This window comes from Lepidochelys kempii, chromosome 1 (genome assembly GCF_965140285.1).
Source record: "Lepidochelys kempii isolate rLepKem1 chromosome 1, rLepKem1.hap1, whole genome shotgun sequence".
Lineage (NCBI taxonomy): Eukaryota > Metazoa > Chordata > Testudines > Cheloniidae > Lepidochelys > Lepidochelys kempii.
This window is the reverse complement of record NC_136380.1, coordinates 218,525,332-218,535,398: the sequence shown is the minus strand read 5'-3', so window position 1 is coordinate 218,535,398 and position 10,067 is coordinate 218,525,332. Positions and strand designations below refer to the sequence as shown.

Below are 10,067 nucleotides of genomic sequence, written 5' to 3'. Positions count from 1 at the left end.
GAAATGGGAGAGACGATCTTGGAAAGGCGGGGAAGGATCCTGAATGGAGACTGGTGCTCCATCCTCGGGCACATCTTCAAAAGTTCTGCTTAGGCCCAACTGATGGCTTCGGAGGGCCCTGGCCTTGGCTGGCTTCGTGGCCAGTTTGTTTTCTTCTACCACCTCGGCCGCATCCTCTAAAGGAGTCCTGTCTTGGCCGAGGGGGAGGGTAGGACCTCTGAAGCTGCACTCTGAAGGGCCTTCTCTGCGTTACTGAGGTAGGCATTCCCAGAGAGCGCATGATAGTTCTCGAGTCCTTCAGACTCTGCAGCCTTGAGTCTGTTTTCTCTGAGAATAGGCCCTGTCCATCAAAGGGCAGGTCCTGGAGGGTCTGCTGCAACTCTGGTGGTAAGCCAGAGACCTGCAGCCACGCGATGCAGTGCATGGCTATGCCTGAGGCCAGGGTCCTAGCCGCCAAGTCCGCGGCGTCCAGAGAGGCTTGCAGGGAGGTTCTGGCCACCTTCTTGCCCTCTTCCACTAGAGCCCCAAATTCCTCTCTGGACTTCTGTGGAACCAACTCTTTGAATTTCTCCATAGAGTGCCATGAATTATAATCGTATTGGCTCAGGAGTGTCTGCCTGTTGGGAGGGCTGCAAGCCTCCAGCCGAGTACAGCTTGTGCCCAAACAAGTCTAGGCATCTAGCATCCTTTGATTTAGGCGCCGGGGCCTGCTGACCGTGCAGTTCCTTCTCGTTGACCGAAGCCACGACAAGGGAGCACGGTTTGGGGTGTGTGTAGAGGTACTCGTACTCCTCTGAGGGGACAGAGTACTTCCTTTCCACCTCCTTGGCTGTAGGTGGAATAGAGGCTGGCAATTGCCAGATTGTCTTGGCATTGGCCTATATAGTCCGTATGACTGGGAAGACCACCCTGGAATGTGCCTCTGCTGACAGAATGTTGACCACCGGGTCCTCTACCTCCACCACCTCCTCTACCTGGGGTTCATATTGTGCACCACCCTGTGGAGCAGTTCCTGGTGGGTGTGAAGGTCCATAGGAGGAGGGCCCAAAACCGTAGTCCCTGCCACTGCCTCATCAGCTGAGGACAACGAAGATACCCCTGGGACTAAGGGATCCTGCATGGGGTTCTCATGTGGAGGAACTTGTTGCCCAAGGTCCACCACACTAGGGGCATAGGCCTGTATTAGCACTGGAGCAATCCCCTCAAAACCCCCTGAGGGTGGAGGGGGGCGAGACACAGTGGCCTCCAGTACCTGGGGCTCTGAAGGGGCGGAACGGGAAGCCCCTGAAGGAACCCCTTGGGCCTGATGATATGCCCAGGGGGTCCAAAAAGATCACTGTGGAGGTCCTTGGCCCGGGTCCTGGCCTTTGTCCAGCCACAGGCCTGCACCGTCCGCGCCCTGGTCCTGGGCGTGATGGCTGCCTTGTGAGCGTGACGACGTGGAGGCGGACCGAGACAGCCAAGGAGGTGCTGAATGTGTCAGTGCAGAGTCCCCCAGTGCTGTATGGTGCCACGGTGCTGGGGACCGGTGGTGTGATGTAGAATGGTACTGAGACATTAATCGGTGCCTGCAGTCATATCAGTGCCGGGAGCCTGATCTGCATCTTGATGGTGACCTCCAACGAGATCGGCGCCGGGATCGGCTCCGGGTCGAGTGCTACTCTGACCGGTACCAGGAGTGGTGCCAGGAGTCTGATCAGTACCGGCTGTACCGCGATTCGGATCTCCACGAGCTGGAGCGGCGTCGCGAGTACGACCGGTGCCAAGAACGGGATCAGTGCCAGGACTGTGAGTGATGCCATGAAAGGTGCCAGGACCGAGATTGGGACCGGTGCTGCCCTGCTTCACTCGGTGACGGCGATCATATCAGGGACGGTTTTCCCTTCGACAGCTCCTCCTGCACCGGAGGTGCTGCTGGCTGCAGGGGAGTCAGCTCTGTGAGCGCAATCAAGTCCTGCGCTGTTGAAAAGGTCTCCAGCATGGAGGGCAGCCTCCGCTCGACCATGGTGTGCACCAGGAAGCTTACATGCACTGGACTCAAAGGCCCTTGCGGCACCAGAGTTGACTGTGCAGGAGCCGATACTTGTCCTGTGCGCTCCGGCAATGGATGCGGCTCCAACTGCGGTGTGGGAAGTGTTGGTGGCTGTCGAACCGACAAACAAGAAGCAGTCGGCACCCTCTTGGGCTCCTTCTTCTTCTGGCCCGGAGATAGGGACCGGCGCCGTGGTGGTGGAGGTGCCAGGGAGGCCTGACGCCGTGAGTCTTTAGCAGAGTCCAAATGCGGTGCCGGACCAGTTGGTGCTGCAGGGGCACTCTGCACCAAAGACGCCGCCGAGTCCCGGTACGTGGAGGAAGGGACTGGGCTAAGTGCCACCTCCATAAGGAGCTGCTTCAGTCTAAAGTACCCCTCCTTTTTGGTCCTCGGCTTGAAAGCTTTGCAAATGCGGCACTTGTCCGCTTGGTGGGATTCCCCCAGACACCTTACGCAAGAGTTGTGTGGGTCTCCCATTGGCATCGGCTTCAGGCAAGCCGAGCAGGGTTTGAAGCCCGGAGACCCAGGCATGGGCCCAGATACCTGGATGGGGGAGAGGGGAGAAGACCCCATTCCACCCTAATAAGTACACTAATCTAACTACACAAATTAACTATTAACAACTATTAACAACTATTAACAGGTACTAAAGAGAATGCTAGGGAAACTGGAGATCAGCTACGCTGTGCTCCACAGTTCCAACGACTGTCACAGGTGGTAAGAAGGAACTGAGTGGGTTCTGGGTCGGCTGGGGCATATATCCAATGCCATGAAGGCACCACTCCAGGAGGTGCCTCAGTTGACCCACCGAGTGTTGCTGGGGTAAAAATCTTCTGACGATCGTGCACGCGACACGCACACACCCTAATTGAAATCGATATGAGCAAGCACTTGAAGAAGAACTTATTGAAACATCTCTGAGGGAGAGATTTTATCTGTATTCAGTTTTATTACCGTACTAGACTTAGACTTGTGTGTTTTATTTTATTTTGCTTGGTAATTCACTTTGTTCTATCTGCTATTACTTGGAACCACTTAAATCCTACTTTTTGTATTTAATAAAATCACTTTTTACTTATTAATTAACTCAGAGTATATATTAATACCTGGGGAGGGGGGCAAACAGCTGTGCATACCTCTCTATCAGTGTTATAGAGGGCGAAGAACTTATGAGTTTACCCTGTATAAGCTTTATACAGGGTAAAACAGATTTATTTGGGGTTTAGACCCCATTGGGAGTTGGGCATCTGAGTGTCAAAGACAGGAACACTTCTTAAGATGCTTTCAGTTAAGTCTGCAGCTTTGGGGCACGTGGTTCAGACCCTGGGTCTGGGTTTGCATTAGGCTAGCGGGTCTGGCTCAAACCAGGCAGGGCACTGAAGTCCTAAGCTGCCAGGACACGAAAGCAGGAGTAGAAGTAGCCTTGGCACACCAGGTGGCAGCCCCCAGAGGGTTTCTGTGACCCAACCCATCACAATAATAATCTTGGGGTGCCAAATAGTAGTGGTTTTTGTTACCAGCCTGATGACATGCTGGACCTGGTGCAAAATCCGGCAATTGCAAGTCCTCTGACAGATGAGTCAGTGGTTACTGCCACCAGCACTTGTACCCCTGGGAAAGGAACATATTGAACTTGTTGCCCCTCCCTCAAATGGGAAAGGAGGCTAAAATGATTGCTTGTCAAATTGCTATGCTGGTGTACTAAGTATGGGATGACAACAAGAAGATAATTTGCTCAGTCTCGGCTGAGAGCCTTGAGCTTTCGCAGGTGCATCCAGAAAAGGTGAGACAGAGATCATGTAAAGGCCCCCTTGTGTGAAAGGTGACCTTTAAAGAGGGGAACTGTACGGGGAGATGTCAGCAATCCAATAAAGTGCCTGAAACCACTATGGCTTATTGCTAAAAGCACCAAGTCAGCAGGCGTAGCTTAACCAAGGAAGGAGGGGAGGGGGTTTTGGGTGCCACAGAAAGGGCAGCTTGACCCCGTGTCCTTCCTGATAAGAATTGTGTTGAAGTTGCTGATCCATGCATTTTAGAAGAGGAGCATGTGTCTCAGGAATGTCTATTGGGGCCTCAAGGCTGCAACCTCTGGAAAACCTCACACCTGGTTAATCAATAATCAGAAGGAACCTCTTGCTTGACCATTGTAACTGCTTACTTAACAAATTTTCTTTAAGGGACATGTCATTCTATTACTAATGTATAAATAAGGGGGGAAAGTGTGAGGTATTTTGAGGAAGTTGGACTCTTCTGGACTCTCTCTCTGGATACATCTTGCAATCGAGAGCCACTCGAGAGCCACACTCAGCTTCGATAATTATCGAGGGTTGGGGGTGTTTTACAAACCTGTTGCAGACGTGTGTGCTTGAGACTAAGTAAAGTGTAGGTTTAAGTGAAAGCACTCTTGTGTTGTCCTGTTTGTGCCAGCCATCTATCAGTTGGACGGCCGTGTCTCCCATGATTTATTTCCTGACACCACCTCACATAGTGTAAAAGTTACCAAGAGCTTTAGGTTGAAAGAACCCTGGGTAACAACATCAAGCGGGGAGTGGATGCAAAGATGTTATGGGACAGGATTAGAATCCAAAATGACCTTAACAAATTGTAGAATTGGTCTGAATTTAACAAAATGAAATTCAATCAGCCAAATGCAAAGTAATTCATTTAAGATAGAAAAATCAAATGCACGCCTATAAAAATGGGAATAACTGGCCACACGGTAGTACTGTTGAAAAGGATCTGGGGTTACAGTGGATCACAAATTGAATACGAGCCAACAATGTGAAGGCTAATATTCTAGCATATATGAACATGAGTGTCGTATTTAAGACACAGGAGGTAACTGTCCCATTCTACTCAGCCCCAGTAAGGTCTCAGGTGGAGCATTGTGTTCAGTTTTGGGCACCACAGTTTAACTACTGACTGTGGTATGTAACCTATTGCTTAAATCAGCATCTGTACCAGTTGACTGGAGGAAACCTAATGTGATGCCAATTTTTAAAAAGGATTTAAGAGGTGATCCTGGACATTACAGGCCAGTAAGCCTAACTTCAGTACCAGGCAAACTGGTTGAAACTATAGTAAAGAACAGAATTATCAAAAACACAGATGTTGGGGAAGACCCAACATGGTGTTTGGAAAGAGAAATCATGCCTCACCAATCTACTAGAATTCTTGGAGGTGTCAACAAGCACATGGACATGAGTGATCCAGTAGCTACAGTTTACTTGGACTTTCAGAAAGCCTTTGATAAAGTCCCACACCAAAGTCTCTTAAGCAAAGTAAGTAGTCATGGGATATAAGGGAAGGCCCTCTCATGGATCAGTAACTGGTTAAAAGACAGGAAACAGTGTAGGGAATAAATGATTAGTTTTCACAGTGGAGACAGGTAAATAGTGAGGTCCCCCCCAGCATCTCTGGTGGGACCAGTGCTGTTCAACATATACATAAATGATCTGGAAAAAGGAGTAAACAGTGAGATGGCAAGGTTTGCAGGAGATACAGAAATAACTCAAGATAGTTCATTCCAAAGCTGAATGCAAAGGGTTACAAACTGGGTGACTGGGCAACAAAATGGCAGATGAAATTCAATGTTAATAAATGCAAAGTTATGCAGTGCAGTGACAGGCAGATAATTAAAAATACAAACATTTCCCATTACATTTTGGGTAGTTCCATGCTGCCTTTCTGCTGTGCATCATGCAATGGACAGAATGAACAGGCTGAGACTGACTGATCTACTTGAAGTGTAAAGGTTCAACAGTGCAACTCTTTCACTAACTGTTAGGGCTGCCTTCCCTACGGAGGGTCTTGATTTCATATCTGACTTTGGTGCAGGCAACTACAATAGCTCCTCCTCTCTCTCCAGGCTATGCAGGTAGGAGCCAAACCCTAACAATAAAGTTGATAAATCTTGTGTTTCACCCGACCAGCCACCACAGGAAAATAATGGTTAAACCATAAACAGCACCAAAAGGGTTAAACCATAAACATTCACATTTTGTTTTTATTAAGAAAGCATGGACAAAAATGAACTCACGAGGCCACACCCCCTCTACTCTCTCCTTGACACAAAGCATCATGGGCCACATCAAAGTGTAAGGGTGTACAAGGGACTCCTCTCACTTGCAGGCTGATCTCCATTGACTGCATCCCTTCACTCCTGACAGGCTATGTCACCAGCTTGCAGCTCCAAGCCAGAGATCACAGCTGTGGGGAGGGCAGCTAAACGCTCATTCCTGCTTCAACATGGCTTCCCCATCCTGCTTTGCAAGTGCTCACACAGAGACTGGATTTTGGGATTTGCTACTCTTCACCCGCTCTCTCTCCAGCTGACCTATGAGGGGTCTGACCCATCCTCCCCATTCCTCCCTTTGGCTGTGCAGTTTAAATATCTGCCCCAAACCTCCTGTCCTGTCTTCTGTGCTTCTGAAACATAACAACTGTGAAGCCTCACATCTCTTCAGCTGGGAGGGGGGGGGGGCCTCCAATCAATAACCCAGAAGTCCCCAAATTGCCCTCAACTCTGAGCAGTGGCTTCTTCTTTTTATCCTTGGTTCACTCCCGAAATGGTAACCAACCACTGGGTATTTATACCTATGCAGACAAGACTCCCTTTGCTTGCATCCTTACACCACAGGCAAGGACAGCCTCCAAAGAAATTAAGGGGGGGAATAACTAACAGAACAAGAACTGAGGGGTAGGGGGAGTGATTCCTAATTTGTATGTGTCTTCTTTGGATATGCAAATAAAAGCCTCACTGTATTTTTATGGAAGGTGATGGAGGTGGGGGAGGGGAAAGGTGACGTTAAAAGCCTTTGGGGAATTCTATTTGATGTGCTGTTCCCGATCCCCCCAGTGTTGGTGCAAAATACACGTGCTAAGCTTCCCCTACTTGACAGGTGGGCTTCACATTCCCAGGGACTGCAAAAGTCAGCATAGAAAACAGGTCAGGGTTCCCTCTGATCTCCTTATAAATGGCAGTGGTCTCTGAATCCCAAATGCATCTGTCATAAATATAAAGGGAAGGGTAAACCCCTTTAAAATCCCTCCTGGCCAGAGGAAAAATCCTCTCACCTGTAAAGGGTTAAGAAGCTAAAGGTAACCTCGCTGGCACCTGACCAAAATGACCAATGAGGAGACAAGATACTTTCAAAAGCTGGGAGGAGGGAGAGAAACAAAGGGTCTGTGTCTGTCTATATGCTGCTTTTGCTGGGGATAGACCAGGAATGGAGTCTTAGAACTTTTAGTAAGTTATCTAGCTAGGTATGCGTTAGATTATGATTTCTTTAAATGGCTGAGAAAAGAATTGTGCTGAATAGAATGACTATTTCTGTCTGTGTGTCTTTTTTGTAACTTAAGATTTTGCCTAGAGGGATTCTCTATGTTTTGAATCTAATTACCCTGTAAGGTATTCACCATCCTGATTTTACAGAGGTGATTCTTTTTTTACTTCTATTAAAAGTCTTCTTGTAAGGAAACTGAATGCTTTTTCATTGTTCTGAGATCCAAGGGTTTGGGTCTGTGGTCACCTATGCAAATTGGTGAGGATTTTTACCAAACCTTTCCCAGGAAGTGGGGTGCAAGGGTTGGGAAGATTTTCGGGGGAAAGACATGTCCAAACTACGTTTCCCAGTAAACCCAGTTAGAGTTTAGTGGTGGCAGTGGATATTCCAAGGACAAAGGATAAAATTAATTTGTACCTTGGAGAAGTTTTAACCTAAGCTGGTAAAAGTAAGTTTAGGAGGTTTTCATGCAGGTCCCCACATCTTTACCCTAGAGTTCAGAGTGGGGGAGGAACCTTGACAGCATCTGTGCAAGAAATTCTCCTTTTTCTGCACTCAGGGCCTTCCTCTCCCAGCTCGGCCCAAATCCCAGCTGTATCTCACCCCCATAGAGATTTTGCTTTCTTTATATTCAGGGTCTTCCTTCCTTCTCTTGCCATCCCTTGCTGGTGTGAGAATGATCACGGAGCTAAAATCACCCCTCCAGTGTCCCTTTGAGCCCCTGACCTTTACAACATTTACCAAACAACATAATTACAGGCTCCCAGGGTCCACTAGGCTCTCTCACTCCGGTAGCCAGTACAACAGATTCACCGGCAAAAAGGGATTGTTAAACACAAAATGAGGGAGGCAGAGAAAGATGCTCTTGAGGTTTCGGCCTTCTGAGGTCTTGTCATGGCATCAGGGAGCCATCTCTCTACCCTCCGCCCCACGCAGGGCACCACGCAATGTGGGGGAGCCGATCTGATGTGTCCGAGGCCAGTGGGGGAGAGCCGTGCTTGATTACTGATGATAATAATAATAATAATAATAATTAATAATAATGAAGAAAAGAAAAAAAGAAGGTAAAACAGGACGCAAGGAAGGATTATCTTCGGCAGCATCTTGCGGTGGCTTCTCTAGCGCAGAGAGAGAATATATATCTATATACAGGCAAGGCAGGGAGGCCAGGGCAGCTGGACCTGCGACCTTTCACCCCATGCCCCCCTTCCCTCCCAGGTCCCTCACAAGGGACAGGCTCTCGAGTCTGTAACGCGCTAGGTGATCAAGTCCCAGTCAAAATCGTCGGGGATTTCCTCATTGGCGCCTGGAGGAGGGACTGGAGGTCGGGGGACCAGATGGTGAGCTGAGTGGAGGGGGAAGAGGGAGAAAAAGGGAAAGAGATGGTTAGCGGAGAAGTCAAGCTCTGTCCTAGTGGGTTCTTGGGAACAATAAAAGGGGAAGGACTCAGCTGGCGTGAACTTCCCCAGAGCAGTGACCTGCCAGGACACATTCCCCCCCCCCGGCAGCACATGTTTCCACCCCAAGACAGTGTCCTATCAGTGTCCAGATTGGGAGCAGGGGCTCAGGTGATCTAAGGGTAACTGCAGCAATGGGAGATTCCCCATGAGCTGCCCTCAACAGTGTTCAGTCAGCATCTAACTAAGGCCTAAGGAGTCTGGCAGCATGAGCTCCCTCACAGCAGTGCCCAGTGAGCACCCAGCTGTGGGAAAGTGGTGTGACGGGGCAACGAGATGGGGCGGGGGCGGTGAGAGGAGTCGGGCAACTGAGCTTGCTCTCACCAGTGCCGTGGCAGTGTCCTGCTGCGGGACCTCCTGCAGTCTAGGCTCCCTCAGCCCTACTCCAGCTCTCTAACAGCAGTCCTGGACTCCCTCCACCCAGCTCTGCCAATGCCCCTCAATCCTGCCCTGCAGACCCTCTGGTTCTTTACCACTGGCCCCCTCAGATATAAGGAAATAAAATGTTCATATCAGAAAATACCAAGGTTGGAAGGGACCTCAGGAGGTCATCTAGTCCAACCCCTGCTCAAAGTAGGTCCAATCCCCAATTTTTGCCCCAGATTCCTAAATGGCCCCTCAAGGATTGAACTCACAACCCTGGGTTCAGGAGGCTAATGCTCAAACCACTGAGCTATCCCTCCTCCTGAAATTATGCTTAAGGCATCAAGATCAAGTGCCCAATGTGGGGCTCGAACCCACAGCCCTGAAATTAAGAGTCTCATGCTCTACCAGCTGAACTAGTCAGGCTGTCTGCCTCATTCGATTTTCTCTGCTTGTTTCAGAACAGGAAACAACATCACTAAAAAGAGATGCAAATTCATTTCCTTCCACTTCTGCTGGGGAAAGGGTACAGAGCTTTGCAAAGCTCATCATATTTTTCTTTACTCTTTTATGTAATTTATTTATGGTGATGGGGAGGGAGCTGTTAGGAAACAACATGTTTATATCCACAAAGGGGAAAATGAGGGTGCAGTGTGTTGATATGGAGAGACCTCCTCATTTTTCCCAAGATATGCGCTAAGACATGCACTTCACTTCCCCTTGGCTGCAAATCAAGGATGTGGTCTGGCTTGAGTGAAAGTCACTGGAAGGTAGTAAAGGTATTTTTCATGTGCTGGTCATTCTCATTAGAACCTCATATGCCATCAAGTTACAGACAGGCAGACAAACAAACAGAAATGGCACTGAAGTGAGTGTAAGGTTTTGCACAGACAAACAGAAATACTGTCGAATTGAATGTAAGGCCCCACT

The 10,067-nt window shown here is 49.0% G+C and overlaps 1 non-coding gene across 1 annotated transcript; it reads right to left on the bottom strand.

Moving 5' to 3' along the window:
* Positions 1–9,490: 9,490 nt before the first annotated feature.
* Positions 9,491–9,563, bottom strand: TRNAK-CUU (transfer RNA lysine (anticodon CUU)). Its single transcript has one exon. It is a non-coding gene; the product is annotated as a tRNA-Lys (tRNA).
* Between the last annotated feature and the right edge of the window lie 504 nt (positions 9,564–10,067).